The sequence below is a fragment of the Scyliorhinus canicula genome, chromosome 1, assembly GCF_902713615.1.
Source record: "Scyliorhinus canicula chromosome 1, sScyCan1.1, whole genome shotgun sequence".
Taxonomy (NCBI): domain Eukaryota; kingdom Metazoa; phylum Chordata; class Chondrichthyes; order Carcharhiniformes; family Scyliorhinidae; genus Scyliorhinus; species Scyliorhinus canicula.
Window position 1 is genome coordinate 87,761,594 of NC_052146.1, and position 17,221 is coordinate 87,778,814.

General features: G+C 49.2%; 1 pseudogene; it reads left to right on the top strand.

Annotated features, from left to right (window-relative positions):
- The first annotated feature begins 12,586 nt into the window (after positions 1–12,586).
- LOC119971530 lies at positions 12,587–15,343 on the top strand (annotated as a pseudogene).
- The last annotated feature ends 1,878 nt before the right edge of the window (positions 15,344–17,221 follow it).

Genomic DNA, 17,221 nt, shown 5'->3' on the forward strand with positions numbered 1-17,221 from the left:
GAGGGGGGAGAGGAGAGAGGGGGAGAGGTTGGTGGGGAAGATGGTGAGGGTAGATAGGAGGTACACGGAGGCCCCGGAGGAGGGATTTCTGAAGAAGCGACGTAGCCTCCAAGCTGAGTTTGATTTATTGACCACCAGGAAAGCGGAGGCGCAGTGGAGGAGGGCGCAGGGGGTGGTATATGAATATGGTGAAAAGGCGAGTCGGATGCTGGCGCACTAGCTCCGGAAGCGGGAGGCAGCTAGGGAGATCGGGGGAGTTAGGGACGGAGGAGGGAGCATGGTACGTAGTGCGATGGGCATCAACGGGGTCTTTAGGAGCTTTTACGAGGAACTGTACCGGTCAGAGCCCCACTGGAGGAGGGAGGGATGGATCGCTTCCTGGACAAACTGAGGTTTCCGAGAGTGGAGGAGGAGCAGGTGGTGGGGTTGGGGGCGCCAGTTAGACTGGAGGAGTTGGTCAAAGCGATAGGGGACATGCAGACAGAGAAGGCACCGGGGCCTGACGGGTTCCCGGTTGAATTCTACAAGAAGTTTTCAGACCTGCTGCTAGTTAGGACCTTCAACGAGGCAAGGGAAGGGGGGGCTCTGCCCCCCGACGATGTCTAGGGCGCTGATCTCCCTGATCCTGAAGCGGGATAAGGATCCCCTACAATGTGGGTCATATAGGCCGATTTCACTCCTAAATGTAGATGCAAAGTTGCTGGCAAAGATATTGCCCATGAGGATTGAGGACACCGTGCCGCAGGTCATACATGAGGATCAAACGGGTTTTGTGAAAGGGAGGCAGTTGAACACTAATGTACGGAGGCTCTTAAATGTTATAATGATGCCGGCAGTGGAAGGAGAGGCGGAGATAGTGGCGGCGATGGATGCGAACGCACTTTGATAGGGTGGAATGGGGATACCTATGGGAGGTGTTGACAACGTTCGGGTTTGGAGAGGGGTTCGTCAGGTGGGTGAGGCTGCTATATGAGGCCCCGGTGGCGAGTGTGGCTACGAACAGAAGGAGGTCAGAGTATTTCCGATTGCACCGGGGGACGAGGCAGGGGTGCCCCCTGTCTCCCCTGCTCTTTGCGCTGGCGATTGAACCCCTGGCCATGGCGCTGAGGGAGTCGAGGAACTGGAGGGGGATAGTGCAGGGTGGGAGAGGAGCATCGGCTGTCGTTATACACGGATGACCTACTGTTGTACGTGGCGGATCCGGTGGGGGGAATGCCGGAGGTGATGAAGATCCTTAGGGAGTTCGAGGATTTCTCTGGGTATAAGCTCTATGTGGGGAAGAGTGAGCTGTTCATAGTACACCCAGGGGACCACGAGAGGAGGATTGGGGAGCTCCCGCTGAAGAGGGCGGAGAGGAGTTTTAGGTGCCTGGGGGTACAGGTAGCTAGGAGCTGGGGGTCCTTACGCAGGCTTAACTTCACGAGGCTGGTGGAGCAGATGGAGGAGGAGTTTAAGTGGTGAGATGCGCTGCCGCTCTCCCTAGCGGGTAGGGTCCAGTCAGTCAAAATGACGGTGCACCCAAGGTTTGTGTTCTTGTTCCAGTGCCTCCCTATCCTGATTCCTAAGGCTTTTTTCAGGTGGGTCAGTAGGAGCGTTATGGGGTTTGTGTGGGCACAGAAGACCCTGAGGGTGAGAAGGGTGTTCCTGGAGCGGGGCAGGGATGGGGGGGTTGGCACTGCCTAGCCTCTGTGGGTACTACTGGGCCACCAACGTGGCGATGATACGGGGGAGGGGGCGGCATGGAAGAGATTGGAGATGGCGTCCTGTGTGGGCACGAGTCTGGAGGCGCTAGTGACGGCGCCGCTACCGCTTCCTGCAACGAGGTATACTACGAGCCCGGTGGTGGCGGCTACCCTTAAAATTTGGGGGCAATGGAGGCGGCATAGTGGGGAGGCGAGGGCTTCAGTGTGGTCCCCGATACGGGGGAACCACCGGTTTGTCCCAGGGAGAATGGACGGAGGGTTTCTGAGCTGGCACAGGGCAGGTATTAGGCGGGTGGGGGACCTATTTGTAGATGGGAAGTTTGCGACCCTGGGGGAGTTGGAGGGGAGGTTTGGCCTCCCCCCGGGAAACACCTTTAGGTAAGGGCGTTTGTCAGGCGGCAGGTGGCAGAGTTTCCACAGCTGCCGTCAAGAGGGGTTGAGGACAGGGTGCTCTCGGGGACATGGGTTGGAGAGGGGAGGATCTCGGTGACCTATCCAGTGATGCAGGAGGGGTTGGACGCCTCGGTGGAAGAGCTGAAAGGTAAGTGGGAGGAGGAGCTAGGAGAGGAGATCGACGAGGGGACGTGGGCGGATGCCCTGGGGAGGGTGAATTCCTCCTCCTCTTGCGCAAGGCTCAGCTTAATTCAATTTAAGGTGCTGCATAGGGCACACGTGACTGGGGCAAGGCTGAGCCGGTTCTTTGGGAGAGAGGACAGGTGTGTCAGGTGTTCAGGGAGCCCAGCAAACCACACTCACATGTTCTGGGCGTGCCCTGCGCTGGAGGGTTTTTGGAGGGGCGTCGCGGAGACGTTGTCAAGGGTGGTTGGTTCCAGGGTTGAGCCGGGCTGGGGGCTCGCAATATTTGGGGTAGCAGTGGAGCCGGGAGTGCAGGAGGCGAAAGAGGCCGGTATTTTGGCCTTTGCGTCCCTGGTAGCCCGGCACAGGATTCTTCTACAGTGGAAGGATGCGAGGCCCCCGGGCGTAGAGTCCTGGGTCAACGATATGGCTGGGTTTATCAAACAGGAGAGGGTCAAGTTTGCCTTAAGGAGGTCGGTGCAAGGGTTCTTCCAGTGGTGGCAACCGTTTCTAGACTTCCTGGTGGAGTGTTAGGTGATGGTCAGCAACAGCGGCAACCCGAGGGTGGGGGGGGGGGGGGGGGGGGGGGGGGGGGCGGGAGGGAGAGGGTTTGTTTGTTTTTCTTTATAGGGCGTGTATATTTGCTTTCATGTTAATTATTTCTGTTAATTTATTATCTGTCTATGGGGGGGGGTTACTGTTCTTATTTCTTTCTGTTCTTGTTGGTACAAATTTGTGAAAACTTGAATAAAAATTATTTTTTTTTTGAAAAAGGAGGTAGGCAGAGAGCGGGTAATTATAGGCCAGTGAGCTTAACTTCGGTAGTAGGGAAGATGTTGGAACCTATCATCAAGGAAGAAATAGAAATCTGGATAGAAATTGTCCCATTGGACAGACGCAGCATGTGTTCATAAAGGGCAGGTCTTGCCTAACTAATTTAGTGGAATTTTTTGAGGACATTACCAGTGCGGTAGATAACGGGGAGCCAATGGATGTGGTATATCTGGATTTCCAGAAAGCCTTTGACAAGGTGCCACACAAAAGGTTGCTGCATAAGATAAAGATGCATGGCATTAAGGGTAAAGTAGTAGCATGGATGGAGGATTGGTTAATTAATAGAAAGCAAAGAGTGGGGATTAATGGGTGTTTCTCTGGTTGGCAATCAGTAGCTAATGGTTTCCCTCAGGGATCAGTGTTGGGCCCACAATTGTTCACAATTTACATAGATGATTTGGAGTTGGGGACCAAGGGCAATGTGTCCAAGTTTGCAGACGAAACTAAGTTGAGTGGTAAAGCGAAAAGTGCAGAGGATACTGGAAGTCTGCAGAGGGATTTGGATAGGTTAAGTGAATGGGCAAGGGTCTGGCAGATGGAATACAATGTTGACAAATGTGAGGTTATCCATTTTGGTAGGAATAACAGCAAACGGGATTATTATTTGAATGATAAAATATTAAAACATGCTGCTGTGCAGAGAGACCTGGGTGCGCTAATGCATGAGTCGCAAAAAGTTGGTTTACAGGTGCAACAGGTGATTAAGAAGGCAAATGGAATGTTGTCCTTCATTGCTCGAGGGATGAAGTTTAAGACTAGGGAGGTTATGCTGCAATTGTATAAGGTGTTAGTGAGGCCACACCTGGAGTATTGTGTTCAGTTTTGGTCTCCTTACTTGAGAAAGGACATACTGGCACTGGAGGGTGTGCAGAGGAGATTCACTCGGTTAATCCCAGAGCTGAAGGGGTTGGATTACGAGGAGAGGTTGAGTAGACTGGGACTGTACTCGTTGGAATTTAGAAGGATGAGGGGGGACCTTATAAAATTAAACATATAAAATTATGAAGGGAATATATAGGATAGATGCGGGCAGGTTGTTTCCACTGGCGGGTGAAAGCAGAACTAGGGGGCATAGCCTCAAAATCAGGGGAAGTAGATTTAGGACTGAGTTTAGGAGTAACTTCTTCACCCAAATGGTTGTGAATCTATGGAATTCCTTGCCCAGTGAAGCAGTAGAGGCTCCTTCATTAAATGTTTTAAAGATAAAGATAGATAGTTTTTTGAAGAATAAAGGGATTAAGGGTTATGGTGTTCAGGCTGGAAAGTGGATCTGAGTCCACAAAAGATCAGCCATGATCTAATTGAATGGCGGAGCAGGCTCGAGGGGCCAGATGGCCTACTCCTGCTCCTAGTTCTTATGTTCTTATGTTTTGATTGTTATGAATGGACAGAATTTACCAAAGCATTTAATTTTGCTCACATAACTTCAAGTCCTCACTATCCACAATCAAATGGGGAATTTGAGAAAGGGGTTCACATAGTGAAGCAACTTTTACATAAATCCTTTGATTCTCATGCTGATATGAACCTAGCTTTACTCAACTACAGAGCAACTCCGCTTGCTATGCGTTTATCTCCTGCTTAATTGTTGATGAACAGAGAGTTAAGAACAACGTGCATTAGACTTCCTGATCCAGATCTTCAGCCAGTCATCAAGAAAATGCGACATCAACAAAGCATTCAGGAGAAATATTACAATCAACATGCGACCCCACTGGAACCACTGAATCCAGGTGATCAAGTGAGGATTCGTATTCCTGATGGAGGATGGTCAGCTATTGCTAAAGTAATCGATCAAGCAGCACCACACTCCTATATCATTCAAACAAATGAAGGTTCAATTGTTCGACAAAATCAACGAGCACTTTTGAAAATCAAACCATGTGACAAGATTTTTCCTGATCATCAAATGCATGAAAGTCTCTTTCACAACACTATGACATATTCCAAGATTATTAAAGACTCACAGAAAATGTTGAAAACTTCTGACACTCCTCTCCTTGGTTTGAGAAGATCATTCAGGATGAGAAGGAAGTCGGACAGACTCAATTAGTGAATCATCACAACTGGACTGTTTGATTATTGTTTTTTTTACCTCACATGTTAATTTCATATACATATCATGTATTTTGTACCAATATTATACATTTTTTCCTTTTAATAATAGAAGAGAAATGTCAAAAGGGAAGGCTGTGAAGATATGTATATAGTCAGGTTAGTGAAGGGTTAATAATTATATCTATGTGTAAATCAAATGCTAGAGGGCGTTACTAATTCTCTGTATTTAAGACAGCCTCTCAGGGAATTCTGGAGAAGCTGAGAAGGACATGGAGATAGCAGATTGAATGTTAGAGAGAGATAGCATGAGGTCATGTCATTGTGTAGTTATAATTAGATAGAATATTGATACTATAATACAGATTCAATATCATTTATTGTCATCTATAGCTCAGTAGAGTGTGCAACCTTCATTAAATTAGTAGTGTAATAATAAATTAGTTTTGTTTCAATCTTTTGATTGCTACATTCTTTGTCAACACCATATCGGGTCATTTTGGAAGAAAAACCAAAGAATACAACATTTTACCAGTTGTGGTAATATAACAATACTCACTAAGGATTGTGGGATGGTAATCAGATGGGTTATAACAATTTGTTATTCATTCAGGCCAAAATACACTCTGTATGATTATGGTGAAGCCAATTCAATAACTCTTGTAACATTCAGGATTCTTTGTAATGCTGTTTTGCCTTATTGTGGTGCTTAATTCATGTATTTAATAGCTTTTTATGTTTCCCCTTCTGTACTTTCCAGAGCAACAGCCAGGCAAGTGGTCAGTTCCCAGGCCTCGCTGACAATGCTCATCTTAAATTGTTTTTTGCCAGTGATGCAGGATGTGCTCTCTCTCCGTCATCATGGGGAAATATATTTCTGGATACCTTAAAATTAGGAACTGATTCCTCATGGCAGACTAGTACAAAAGATAAAGTCACACGGGATCAGAGGTAAGGTGGTAAGCTGGATACAGAACTGGCTCGGTCACAGAAGGCAAAGGATAGCAGTAGAAGGGTGTTTTTCTGCATGAAATGGTTGTGACTAGTGGTGTTTCACAGGGATCTGTGCTTGGGCCTCTGTTGTTTGTAGTGTACATAAACGACTTGGAGGAAAATGTAGCTGGTCTGATTAGTAAGTTCGCGGATGACAACAAGGTTGGTGGAGTGGCAGATAGTGTTGACGATTGTCAGAGGATACAGCAGGACATAGATAGGTTGGAGACTTGAGCAGAGGAAAGTCAAATGGAGTTGATTCCAGACAAATGTGAGGTAATGCATTTTGGTAGGTCTAACGTAGAGGGGAAATATACTGTAAATGGCAAAACCTTTTGGAATATAGAAAGTCAGAGATATCTGGCCATGCATGTCCACAGATCTTTGAAGGTGGCAACACAGGTGGACAAGGTAGTCAAGAAAGCATACGGGATGCTTGCCTTCATTGGACGGGGCATCGAGCATAAAAACTGGCAAGTTATGCTACAGTTGTACAGAACCTTGATCAGGCCGCATTTGGAATATTGCGCACAATTCTGGTTGCCGCACTACCAGAAGGATGTGGAGGCTTTGGAGAAGGTGCAGAGGAGGTTTACCAGGAAGGTGCCTGGTCTGGAGGGTGTTAGCTATGTGGAGAGGCTGAATAGACTTGGACTATTTTCATTTGAAAGATGGAGGTTGAGGGGTGACCTGATAGAGGTCTACAAGATTATGAGGTGCATGTATAGAGTGGATGGGCAGGCATTCTTTCCCATGATGGAGGGGTCAGTCACCAGGGGGCATAGGTTTAAGGTCTGTGGGGAAAGGTTTAAAGGAGATGTGCGAGGCAGGTTTTTTATGTAGAGGGTGGTGAGTGCCTGGAACGCATTGCCAGCGGAGGTTGTGGAAGTAGATACATTAACGGCGTTCAAAAGGCAGCTTGACAAACACATGGATAGGATGGGTATAGAGGGATACGGCACGAGGAAGTGCTGATGGTTTTGGCAAAGGTTGGCATCATAACCGGGACAGGCTTAGGGGGCCGAAGGGCCTGTTCGTGCTGTGTTGTTCTTTGTTCTCTGATTGGTTGAGGAACAGCGTGATATAGAATATGATGTGTTTCAAATATGCCTCACAGGCTATAGATATTTAACTGTCTTGCTGAGGGTTGTGAGTGTCTTTACAACAACAACTGTAACTTAATTTATGTAGTGATTTTAAAGTAATAAAACATCACAAAGAGCTTCACAGGAGAATTATCAAACAGAATTGGCACCAAGTCTTGTAAGAAGATGTTAAGGCAGATGACAAAAAGCTTGTTCAAAGAGCTAGGCTTTAAACTGTATTTTATGCTGGGGGCTGAGACTTAATTCTGTATATTTTCTCAAATAAAAGATAAATAGAGATATTCCCATTGCTAAAACTCAGAAACTTTCAAACCAGATTTAAAAAGGTTGAATCTGTCTGTCTGTGAATGCAAACAAAAGAAGATACCTGGTAGTGTTGGGGAAACTTGAACCTTGTTATCCCTGAGAGCTGATAATCACTTTGAAACAGGCTTCAAACCTTTATTCCAATTTACAGAGTGAGAGGCAGTCTTCGGCTCTCCAAGACTTACTTTGATGGTTTACAATTAAGTCACCTTTTTATACGCAGATAGTCACGCACACATACCATTATCCATTTCTAATCTTGTCACTTACAGTTATGTGCGAAACATATGTTACAAACTCTGGTTATTTGTTTCCTGTGAGTTTGTGCATTAGGCATTGTTCCCGCCCATATCTCGTCCTGACCTTGTGCTTTTATCCCAGTAGCTGCTCTCCCATTTCTTATCCTGTCTTGAGTACATCTGCTACTCATCAGTTTGCCTTCTCCCTGCCTGGTGGTTTATTTTGCAAAAGAGCATTTTTCAACTAAAACCATTTTAACCCTTTCAGTACCTTGAATGAGCGGGTTGCCTTATGAGGTAAGATTTTACAGACAGGACTTGTTTCCACTGGAGTGTAGAAGAGTGAGGAGCGATTTGATTGAAGTATATAAGAGTCTGAACGATCCTTTTTCAAAAGTATGTTTATTGACATTTTACATAGTAACAATCAACCAACGAAGATGTAAGAGTACAAAGTCAAAAATTACAAATAAATCCACAACAAACACACAAACTAAAACTTAAATGTTACAAATAAATCCATTAACCGCTAATGGTGTCTGGATTCCTAAAAAGGAAACAAAAGATTGCCATCTCAGGTAGAACTTACCCACTGACCCCCTGAAGGTATATGTGATTTTCTCTAAGTGCAGGATTGACATCAAATTGCTCAGCCAGGTAGAAGCACTGTGCGGGATAGGAAAGATGGTGTCTGTTGAGAATCGGCAGTTAAGTTTCAAATTGCACCCTCACGTGTCTCCAGGTTGGCCCCTGCTGCAGGTTGACTCAGGGTTGGGAAAGGAAAACTTATCCCTGAGTTTCTCACAGAGAGGGACCTGAAAGGTGAAGGGCGGTATTCTCCGTCCAGTGACACCAGAATCACAAGGCACGATTGGGCGGAGAATCGCGCATCAGTTGAAAATCGAGTCCGGCGCTGGGCGCTCGATGGAATGCCATGCTCCGGTGCCTCTACAGCGGCGCAAATGCATTCTACGCCGCACGTACAGTTTGCGTTGTTGACATATCATTACCGAGCCCGTCTCGGTATTCTCTATAGCTCCCGCGATGCTCCTCCTCTGGCAGGAGGAATTACTGACGGCGAGGCTCACTTGTGGATTTTAAAATCGTGGAAACAGGTGCAGTGGCTGCTGAGAGAGAGAGAGCAGAGGTAGGTCATGTTCCCAGAAGCACGACCATGGCAAGCCAGTCCTGCTGTTGCCATGGCTGGCTGAGGAGGTGCTGTATGCCAGGGCCGGGGGACTGTGGGGGGTGGGGGGTGGATGGGTGACAAGGATTTGGGCTGTGGGGTTAAGGTGTCCAGGCATTGACTGCCATTGTCACGGCCTGCAAAGCAGACATCCTGATGCACGCTCTCAACTGACCACCCTCCATGGCCCGTTGTTGCGTCCGTATGGGTGCACCAATCCCACTCCCCCACCCCTTTCCTCCACGCCACCCACAAACGGGTGTCACCCACCAGCAGGGCATCACGTGACCCAACCAAGGGAATAGCCAGAGTAGCCCCTACAGGAGGATGCTGGACAGGGCTGCGGAGCGAACTTCTGGCAATGGGTGGTGTCAGCCACCGGTACCTCTGTCAGTAGGGACATGTGCCGGAAAATCTTCCCCACTGTGTTTGGGTGCGGATCCGGCAAGTGTGTTCAATAGTCTTTGGGGATTTGTGGGTGAGGGGTGATAGGGGGGAAGGGGTAGGTGGTTGCCTCGAGTGGGGGCCACCATATTAGAAGGTAGGCTAGTGAATGTGAGTGAAGTGAGGGGTTGATCCATGGAGGGAGTGGGGGAGGTGGGTGGGATCGGTTGGTTTTTTTTTCTTTGTTTATGGGGAGAGGGTCGGCGGGGGGGGTAGGGGTAGGGGCTGGGGAGGGAGGGATAATAATAACCGCTTATTGTCAATAATAGGCTTCAATGAAGTTACTGGGTGGAGCTGGTTAAGGGGCGATGGCGGCAGGCATCTTGGGGAGGCCCCAAGGGTGAGCGAGGTGTTGACCTGGGGGACCTGGTTAAAGAGGGGCTTTGGTTGATTGGGGAGCCCCCTGACCAGGTTAATGTTTTGGAACGCTCGGGGATTAAATGGGCAGATTAAGAGGTTGCGTGTTTTCGCACATTTGTGGAGTTTGAAGGAAGACACGGTGTCTCTTCAGGAAACTCATTTGAAGGTGGGGGACCAGACAAGGTTGAGGAAGTGTTGGGTGAAGCAGGTATTCCATTCGGGGTTGGATACGAAGATGAGAGGGGTGACAGTGTTGGTCAATAAGAGGGTGGCTTTCAAGGTGTGGAATACAGTGAAAGACCCTGGGGATAGGTTTGTAATGGTGTGGGGGGTGCTGGACCCGGTGTTGGACCGGTTGTCTCCCAGGACCCTGAAGGTGTCAGCCATGGCAAAGGCGCTGTTGGGGTTTATGGAACGTATGGGAGGGGCTGACCCATGGCGGTTTGAAAGGCTGAGGGTGAAGGAATTTTCGTCCTTCTCGCATAACCATTGGGTGATCTCACGGATTAATTTTTTGACCTGGACAAGGTGCTGTTGGAGGGAGTGGTTGGATCGGAGTATTCGGTGATCGTGGTGCCTGACCATGTGCCACATTGGATGGAATTGCGGGTGGCAAAGGTGGGTCCCCAACGGCTGCAGTGGATGTTCAATGTGGGGTTGTTGGCGGATAAGGAGGTTTGCGAAAAGATAGGGAACTAGTGCTTCAGAATAAGACGGGGGGAGGTCTCCGCCTCCACGTTGTGGGAGGAGCCTTCAAGTGGTGGTAAGGGGGCTCAATCCGGATGCACAAGGAGAGGGTGGAGTGGGCTGAGAGGTTGTGGTTGGTGGAGGCTATTCTGAGGGATGACCGGAAGTACTCAGCAGTCCCTGAGGAGGCGCTGTTGAAGGAGAATCAGAAATTCCAGATGGAGTTTGGGCTTGTGTCTATGGGAAATGCGGTGAAGCAACTGCGCAGGACCAGGGGGGCAGTATATGAATATGGGGAAAAACCCAGCAGGGTGCTTGCGCATCAGTTGAGGAAGTAGGAGGCGGTGAGGGAAATTGGGTGGATGACAGATGATGGGGGTACAGTGGAAACAGAGCCAGAGGAGGTGAACGGGGTGTTTGAAGCTTTTTACTAGAAATTATACAGCTTGGAGCTTCCGGGGGAGGGAGTTTTCCGGGGGGAGGGGGGAGGGGGGGGGGGAGGTGAGGGTATGAGGCGGTTTTTGGATGGGATTGAGTTCCCGAGGGTGGTGGAGACAAAGGTGTAGGGACTGAGGGTCCTGGTCGGGCTGAGGGAGGCAATGGATTGCGTGGGGTTGATGCAGACAGGGAAGGCCCCAGGTCCAGATGGGTTCCCAAAAAAGTTCTACAAGAATCATAGAAGTTACAGTGCAGAAGGAGGCCATTTGGCCCATCGAGTCTGCACTGGCTCTTGGAAAGAGCAGCCTACCTAAGCCCACACCTCCACCCTATAATCCCATAACCCAGTAACCCCACCCAATACTAAGGGCAATTTTGGACACTAAGGGCAATTTATCATGGCCAATCCACCTAATCTGCATATCTTTGGACTGTAGGAGGTGTAATGAACTCAAATTGGCTTTATTGGTTGGCCAATTGGAGTATGAGCTCCCTCAATGATAGCTCATTGAGGGGGCCCATATAATCACCTGTGTAGGCTTTGTGAGCCAGTCTTAAATTGACTGGACTGCTAGCAGCACTGTTTGTAGCTGCTCCTGTAATATCGTTATTGTAAATAGATATTGGTGTGGTGACAGAACTCCTGCCTCCCGTGGATTACTACAGTGGCGACGAGGTAAACTACGAATTTTGCGGAGACCAGCTGCCGCACTCGGAGGGTAAGCCTTGCCATTTTAAATTAAAATGCCGTTTTTTGGAAGGTTAGAGGCATTCGACCCGGCTATTGAGGACTGGTCCCAGTATGTGGAGAGAATGTGTTACTTCTTCCGGGCAAATGATATACTGACGGACGAAAGGAGACGGCTTATCCTGCTGTCGGCGTGCGGACCCTCCGCTTTCGCCATTATACGTAATCTGACTTATCCCGATGCGCCGGACACAAAAACTTTCCAAGAAGTAACGGAATTGGTGAAAGAGCACTACGACCCAAAACCACCCCTCATTTTGCGTAGGTACAGATTCTACACAGCGAAGCGGGAAGACAGGGAGTCAGTCACGAATTTCTTGACCCGCCTGAGAAGGCTGGCGGAAAAATGTGAGTTCGGCCCGACGCTAAATGAAATGCTTCGGGACCGGTTAGTGTGTGGTATAAACGACCTCACAATACAGAAACACCTGTTGGCGGAAACGGAGCTAGACTGCAGGCAGGCGTTACAGCTCGCACTGTCCTTAGAAAAGGCAGCAAGTGGGGCGCAGGAACTACAGGGCACGCCAATGAAGGTAGATACCTGTGAGAGGGACTACCACAACGGGTCCTGCTACCAGATAGCCGCTCTCAGGAAAAACCTGAGGAATAGAGAGAAAAAGGAAAACCCCAGAACTACCCCCAAGTCTGCCAGGACTAACTGGAGACAGAGGGAAGTACCGGCTGAGGCTCCCCCAACAGAGAAGGACCGTTTCTGGCACCAGACAGAGTGGGGTAACAATGACAGAAACCGTAGAAGGAGGTGGCAAAAGAGGAATAGCAGGTGGGGACGCAGGGAAGTACACAACCTAGACGCCCCATCCTCCTCCGAAGGGGAACAATTATATAATATTACAACAAAGAAAGCAGAACCCATTAGGATTACCCCGCGGGTGAACAGGCGGCCGACAATAATGGAAATAGACACGGGTGCGGCCGTATCAGTAATGGGAGTGGCAGCATTTAGAAAAATCAAAGATGGACTCTAGCCACTAACCCTAACAAAAACATCGACGAAACTTAAAACCTACACGGGGGAACCCCTGGAAGTTCTAGGCACGACTCATGTACCTGTGGAATATGAGAAACAATTGCTCAGATTACCGTTGACGATAGTAGAGGGCTCCGGACCGAGCTTAATTGGACGGAACTGGCTGAAAGACCTAAAATTAGATTGGATGAAAATTTTCCAGAGTGGAAGCGGGCAGTTGAGTGGAGTACTCTAAAAATACCCGGAGGTCTTCCAGGAAGGTTTGGGGGAAATCATAGGCGCCAAAGCAACTTTGCACGTGGACCCAGAAGCCCTTCCGAAATTTTGTAAGGCCAGGCAGGTACCTTTTGCATTAAGGAAGAAAGTAGATGACGAAATAGAAAGGTTACGGCGCGACGGCATTATCAGACCAGTACAATTCTCGGAATGGGCAGCGCCGGTGGTACCAATTTTGAAGCCAGATGGCTCGATATGTCTCTGTGGAGATTTCAAACAGACAGTAAACAAATACGCACTGCTGGACAGATATCCAATCCCGAAAATAGACGACCTATATGCCAAATCGGCAGGTGGGCTTTTGTTCACGAAACTAGACATGAGCCACGCCTACCTGCAGTTAAAACTGGACAAGGGCTCCCAGAAGTTCGCTACGATCAACACCCTGAAGGGCCTTTTTTGTTATACTAGGCTACCTTTTGGAGTGTCATCAGCCTGCGCTATATTCCAGCGTACGATGGAAAATATTCTGCAGGGACTACCGCAGGTGGCGATTTATTTGGACGATGTCTTAATCACGGGTAGGACAAACAGGGAACACTTAAGGAACCTGGAGGAAGTGCTCAGGCGTTTCGCAAAGGCAGGCGTAAGGCTAAAAAGGGAAAAATGTGTTTTTCTGGCCCCACAAGTGACGTACCTGGGATATAAAGTAGACGAGTCAGGCTTACATCCATTAGAAGACAGAGTAAGGGCAATAAAAGAAGCCCCAGCTCCCACCACGGTCCAGGAGTTACGATCATTTCTAGGGTTGGTAACCTATTATGGAAAATTTATTGAAAATAGGGCCTAGAACCCCTCCACCAGCTACTAAAAAAGGGGCAAGAATGGAAATGGTCCACCCGCCAAAACCGAGCATTTAGGGACATTAAGGAACAGCTGTCATCCGAAAATATCCTAGAGCATTATGACCCAAGGAAGGAGTTGGTGGTCACTTTGTGATGCATCCCCCTATGGGGTAGGAACCGTCTTAGCCCATAGAGGAAGGAATGGGGAAGAACGGCCAATAGCCTATGCTTCGAGGACCTTGGCGATGGCTGAGAGGAAGTACGCCCAAATCGAGAAGGAAGGACTGGCGGTGATATTCGCAGTAAAAAAATTTCACCAGTATCTGTACGGGCGGAAATTCACCATAGTGATGGACCATAAGCCGTTATTAGGGTTATTAAAAGAAGACAAGTCAATACCCCCGATTGCATCAGCTAGAATCCAACGTTGGGCGTTGCTACTGGCGGCATATAGATACGTTCTGGAGCACAGACCGGGAACGCGAGTAGCACATGCAGATGCTTTGAGCAGACTTCCCCTCCCGGACACTCCGCCGCAAATACCAAAAGTAGAGGAGACAGTAATGACTCTAAATTTTTTGGACACCCTACCAGTAGACGCACAACATATTCGGTTGTGGACGCAAAAAGACCCAGTTTTAGCCAAGATGAAGCATTTACTGCTAATAGGGGAACTGGAAAGACCAGTGGAGCCCCAGATGCACCCATCCTGGAGCAGAAGGGACCAAATAACCGTAGAAGACAGTACCCTATTATGGGGAGCCCGGGTAATCGTCCCAGCTCAGGGCCGTCAGGCAATCTTAACTGAGTTACATCACGGACACCCAGGGGTGTCTAAAATGAAGATGCTAGCTCGAAGCTACGTTTGGTGGCCAGGTTTGGACACAGACATAGCAACCTTGGTACGTCGGTGCCAGGAGTGCCAACAGGGGCAAAGAGTGCCACCAGCGGCGCCATTGCACCCGTGGGAATGGCCAGGCAGACCGTGGACCCGCCTGCATATTGACCCTGCCGGCCCTTTCATGGGCTCAATGTTTTTGGTGATAGTGGACGCCCACTCCAAATGGTTGGACGTCCACCGGGTAAACACGGCAAGCACAGCATTGACAATTGAAAAGCTCAGGGCCTCGTTTGCAACACATGGACTTCCGGAGGTATTGGTGTCGGACAACGGAACAGCATTCACAAGTGGGGAATTTGGAAAATTCCTGAAGGAAAACGGAGTCCGTCACATCAAAACGGCCCCTTACCATCCAGCGACCAAAGACCTGGCAGAGAGAGCGGTCCAGACACTTAAAGCGGGACTCAAGAAGCAGCCGGCAGCGTCAATAGACACAAAGCTCTCCCGCTGGCTGTTTGATTACAGGACCACACCGCATTCCACAACGGGCATACCACCAGCTGAACTCTTAATGGGAAGGCAGCTGAGAACGTGGATGAGTCTCCTTTTCCCAAATTTAACGGGGAAAGTGGAGAAACAACAGGAGGCCCAACGCAGGGGGCATGATAATAGTCGGCAGCAGAGGCATTTCCAGGTGGGAGCATCGGTTTAGGTCAAGAATTATGGGAATGGACCAACGTGGGTCAAAGGCACGGTAGAATCCCAAACAGGGCCCATATCCTATGAGGTTTCAATAGGAGGTAAGGTGCTGAAGAAACACCTAGACCAAATAAGGGCAGCGGAACCACACCTGGAGGCAGGCGAAGCAGGACTGTCTCAAGCTGGGATAGCCCAGACGGAAAGGATACCCACACCCCAGCCCCGAGCAATTTCTCCAGACCCCGTCATCCAGTCATCAGAGTCGGAGATGGACATACTCGACGAGGCCGCCGCGACACCTCTCCCCGAGGAGGAGGAAGAACAACTTCCAAGGAGGTCGTCAAGGAAAAGACGGGCACCTATAAGGTACACCCCGCCCACTTCGGAGAACTACCTGGCGGACGACACAGAGGTGACAGACCCAGACATGAGGAGCAGGAAGAAGCTCCGAGGAATGCCAGCTGGCAGGAATTCCTTGGACCTTGGGGGGGAGGGGTGTAATGAACTCCAATTGGCTTTATTGGTTGGCCAATTGGAGTATGAGCTCCCTCGATGATAGCTCATTGAGGGGGCCCATATAATCACTCGTGTAGGCTTTGTGAGCAGTCTTAAGTTGACTGGACTGCTGCACTGTTTGTAGCTGCTCCTGTAATATCGTTATTGTAAATAAATATTTGTGTGGTGATGGAATTCCTGCCTCCCATGGATTACTACAGGAGGAAACCAGAGCACCTGGAGGAAACCCACGCACACGTGGGGAGAACGTGCAGACTCCGCACAGACAGTGACCCAAGCCGGGAATCGAACCTGGGACCCTGGAGCTGTGAAGCAATCATGCTAACCACTATGCTACTGTGAAGTTTGGGTCAGAGCTGTGGCCCTGTTAGTCGAGGTGTGTAATGAGTCTCAGGCTTCAAAATCAATTACCGTAAAGAAAGACAAGGACCTGGAGCAGTGTGGGCTGTGCCAACCGAATTCATTGTTGAATGTTGATGCGAAGCTGTTGGTGAAGGTACTGGTGACGTGCATTGAGGATTGTGCGCCAGGGGTGATAGGTGAGCACCAGACTGGATTTGTGAAGGGGCGGCAGTTGTTGCTGAATGTCCTGAGGTTGTCGAATGTAATTATGATGCCCTCGGATAGCCGGGAAATGGAAGTGGTCATGGTGATGCACAAGGAGAAAGATTTCGAACAGGTTGAATAAGTCCAGCCACGGCCGTGCTGTCTCTTCTGTGGCGGCCACCCCATGCCGACCACTACCTCCTCGTTCACCGGCATCAGCCAGCACGACAGGTTGACGCCGTTAAAAAGGTACTTTGATTTACGCTGACGTGACCTGTCATGTCGGTCACGTTGGCGGGACTTCGGCCCATGTGGGCCGGAAATTTGCAGCTGGCCCAGGGACCAGCACCTCGCGCCGATTCTTGCGATTCTGCGAAGCGCCTGGTGCAATTCCCATCACCAGGTCTTTTCGCGGGTCGGAGTATCGGGGTGATGGCGTCGGGGCAGCGGGGTGGGATTCGAGCCACCCCCGGGCATTCTCCAACCCGGCGCAACATCAGGGAATCCCAGCCAATGTCTTGAGTCCACATGGTTCTTCAGCGTTAACTCTGTTTTGCCCTCTACAGATGCCAGACCTGCTGAGTTTTTTCTCTGGCATTTTCTCGTTTTAGTTCTGCTGGACTGCTCCCCTACTCAGTCCACTATAATGTGACTTTCTATATCATAATGTGTGCCCAGTCCCACAGTAACATTTACTACTTATACTATACACACACCACTACTCATGAGATTTCAACAACCACTCCCAGTTCTCTAAAGGTTTCCTCAGACTAATGGTATTGCTCAATCAGGCAACCATATAGAATCAGCGAATCACTACATTGCAGAAGGAGGACATTCGGCCCATCGAGTCTGCGCAGACCCTTCGAGAAAACACCCTACCTAGGCCCTATCT